Source organism: Culex quinquefasciatus, chromosome 3 (genome assembly GCF_015732765.1).
Source record: "Culex quinquefasciatus strain JHB chromosome 3, VPISU_Cqui_1.0_pri_paternal, whole genome shotgun sequence".
Classification (NCBI taxonomy): Eukaryota; Metazoa; Arthropoda; class Insecta; order Diptera; family Culicidae; genus Culex; species Culex quinquefasciatus.
The window spans coordinates 89,161,139-89,164,994 of NC_051863.1; the positions used below are offsets into that span (position 1 = coordinate 89,161,139).

Consider the following 3,856-nt stretch of genomic DNA (forward strand, 5'->3'; position numbering starts at 1 on the left):
TATGATGTAACACTTTTACGTCATTAAACATATAAATTTACGAGGGGACGTCACTCCGCGATAACACACTAAAACGCACAAAAACGAGCTCGAAAAGCTTCAACGCTACTCATCGTGCCGAGATTTCACATAACGCCACCCTAAAGCAAGTTATCGCAAGTTAACGTGCGTTAAAGCGGGTTAAAGCGACCAGCGTCTGCTCGACTTTTGGACCAGGGAAATCTATCTAGCAACCTTGCCGTCGAGCAGTTTTTGGACATGTTTGGCAACTCTGTATTTGTTTTGGTTTTTTTCAAGCAGTTTTGACAGAAAGAAAATAACTGCTATTTATCACCAGCTTTTGCCCTGCCCCCAGCGAATCGCCGAAACGATTGCCGAGAAGGAAAAGGCAAAATCGGCCGGCTGTCCTCATTTGTGGAGGCCATCGCATCGGCCACCTGGTCAGGAGCACACCCGGTCCGAAGAGAATGGACAAGATTCTGGTAGCGCAAGGCCGCATCGCCGGCCAGGATGAGGTAACCAACTACGAGGTGACGATTTTTAAGGCGGTCGGCGTAGAAAATCCGGTGGCGAAAATCCTCGTGGACATAAGTCGCGTCCAGGACGATGAGGTTGGCGATGGTACGACTTCCGTGACGGTGTAGGCGTCAGAGTTGCTGCGCAAGGCGGAAAAGCTGCCCGAGCAAAAGTTGCACCCGCAGACAATCATCGCCGGATGAAAAGCGGCCACGCAGGCCGGTGCTGATTGCCGTGGCTCAGGAAAACTTGAAGGATGCGGAAAAGTTCCGGGAGGATTTGCCAAGCTGGTCGTCGATGCCGTGAAGCGGTTGAGGTTGAAGTGATTTGGAGAATTGACCGCGATTCAGTGCATAAAGAAGACCGGCGATCGATTAATGGATTCGTTCCTGGACGAGGGTTTCCTGCTGGACAAAAGCACTAGCCGAAGCGCATCGAGAGCGCAAAGATCTTGATCGCAAGCACGCCGATAGAAATGGACAAGATCAAGGTGTTTGGATCGACCATCAAGGTCAAGATCAAGGTGGACTTGGGTGAAGTTGGCCATTCCCGCCGAATGCGTAAATTTTTTATTTGTATTTTTAGGCAAAATTTTTGACTATTTATTGGCAGCAAACTTGGACGTTACTTGTTGTTGTTGAACACTGCTCAACACAGAACACCAGAGAGATGCCCGCTTCAGCAGACTGCTCAGGCCGCTAAAGCGCCGGATGACAAGGGGTCCGAAAGGAAAAACTGCTAGTGGTTCCGGAACCTAAGCTAAAGAAATCCCGTGCGGGAAGTCTGTTAAAGTGCGAGGCCAAAAGGCCGAAAACATCTACATTCCGAACGAGCCAGGTGGTATTCGTCATGCGTATTCTTAGGTCGCTCGGAAGGTTTCTTTATCAAGTGCTGCTGCTGTTTCATCTGAACCAAATTAACAACCCCAACCTGTACAAGGATACCAACAACCTACTGCGCATTGCCGACCCGTACATCACTCACGGCTACGTCTTGTTCAAGTAGATCCGCAGCCTGGTCTTCAAACGCGGCTGCGTCAAGCTGCATCCCGACCAAGGACAACTTTGAAACATCCTCCTGCTCGCAGAGCGTCCATGCGACGCTAGACGCTTTCAACTAGCTGGGCAGTCTCTTTTTAAAGATCAACGGCGAAGTGCTGAATGTGGTACTGGCTGTGTTCAACAAGGGTGGACACTCCAGACTGGACGTTCCCGAGTCCCGAGACCACGTTTGACCCATCGAAGAGACCATCAACCTGATGCGCAAGAAGGTGGTTCACCCCGTGACATGTACAGCTTGTGTAATGAAGCTTCCACGGAAAAAATCTAGCTGCCGCAGAATATCGACTTGCGGGGACGAGCTCTCCCGATCTAGCTGCACCTGAACCGCCTCGACCACAATCTGGCCGGCTGTCTCCTCAGATGTACAAAAATTTAATAAAATTATGAAAAAGATTTTTTTAACAGTTTGGATTTCTTTAACGGAAGATTTATTTCTAAAAGCAAACGCATCACACTACAATTTATCAAAATTTGTTAAAAAAATGATTACAGATTTGTTTGTTTGAGAACCTCAACTTTTTGCCGACAACCTTGAGTTGCTCAATTAATGACCACCTTGTCGCGGAGGAAAGCCCAACCTGCGAGACGATCCTGTCGCTATATTCCGGATGAACTCGTTCGTCTGCATGCTTTATGAAGATGTTCCAACCTGGCACAGACTTAAGTTGCATTCACCTTCGCGGGATAGGAGGGGCACTTCATGCTGTCCGGGAAGCGGTTCTGGTAGTTGCTGCTAGCGCTTGCGTCGTGCTGGTTAGGATGGTCGCCCGGCGTAAAGTTGTAGACATGGGTTTTGCTTGAGTCACTCTTGAGTTGAATCTTGCGATATTGCATCGACCACAATCGATGTTTCTTCTTGCACGACGGCGTGTTGCCCTTGTTGGCGGAATGTCCGCGGCTTTCTTCATCGCCTCCACAATGGCGCATAGTTGTTCAGTCGCAGCCGCAATAGTATCTGGATTCACGGGAACCTCCTTTACGCGGAATCATCCTGCTCGTTAACCTCTGTGTAGTGTTGCTTAGCGTTCCGATGGCTTCAGGTCAGGAAATCGGCACTTTGGAAGCGTAGCCTTCGGGGGTCGGTTCGCGCCTTCAATTCAGCTTTTCTCCACCGGGAGACTGACGAAAGGCTCAAGAACCAGTGGTGGAACCGTCTCAAACAAGTCTCAAACCACAGGAACGGGACCCAAGCAGGCACAGGAACGTACAGAACGGTTCCGACGGATGATCTCCCCCTCAGATTTTTCTTAAAAATAAAGCAAAACAAACTGCTCGAATCATTTGACAACGAGAACTGTCACTTGCTTTTGACAGTTCTCGCTGTCAAAAAATCGAGCAGTTTGATGCGTGAACGCAACAAAGGTAAACCAAAAGCGAGTTATCGCGGTTAACGCGAGTTAAAGCAAAATAAAGCGGAATGGTGAAAGTGAACGCTGCAAAGGTTTGAAAAGGAAGCTCTATCGCTCGGTTAGCGCGGAAGTGACGCCCCCCTCGTAAATTTAAATGTAATTTGATGTAAATTTGCAACAAATTATACGTAAAAACATGATTTTACGTGTGATTCAACAGTTTACGTCGAATCTCAAGTTTACATCAACATAGTTTACATGTGATTCATTTTTTCCGTGTCGAGTAAATTCACATATTTTTTTCTGTGTAGAGAGACGACTCCCATACCTGGAATGACTTAACGGACTAACAACAACCAAGGCCGGGACCGACGTTTTTCTTCCCCATCCGATGGAAGGAACATGGAAGGGCAGTAACAAGAACGTTTTGTTAAATTTTACGAAAGTTTAATAAACCATTTTAATTGTTAAAAATTCTGGACACAGTCTCTCCGCGTATAAAGTGTGTACAAAGTACACGTATGCGACTGCCGGTAGGTTAACCACTCGACTTATGAAGTACTTCCTGAACTTACACTCAATTTGATCCGAGAATAATCGAAACACTTAGCACTCGCAGCTGTAATACTGATCAAAGTTGGCCCACGTAGGGAGCCAAATGTATCAATCGCCCGTCTCCGTAGTTGCATTGTTAATTTCCTTTTTGTTAACAGCGGTAAATTTTCTTGAAATATTCGAACTGTCAAAAATTCACCAAAGCTAAATGCCACATTGATCACACAAAAAACTGTGGTAGAAAAGTATCCACCGCGATCAATTTTTGAAAGTTTGACGCCAACGATATTTTTATGCTCCAGCAGAGAACATTTCATAAGATGCACACAGCACACTTTGTCAATAAATCTTCTCTTTTCAGATATGAATGAATCA

General features: G+C 46.7%; 1 pseudogene; it reads left to right on the top strand.

Moving 5' to 3' along the window:
• Nucleotides 1-339: 339 nt before the first annotated feature.
• Nucleotides 340-1,231, top strand: LOC119770606 (annotated as a pseudogene).
• Nucleotides 1,232-3,856: the final 2,625 nt, after the last annotated feature.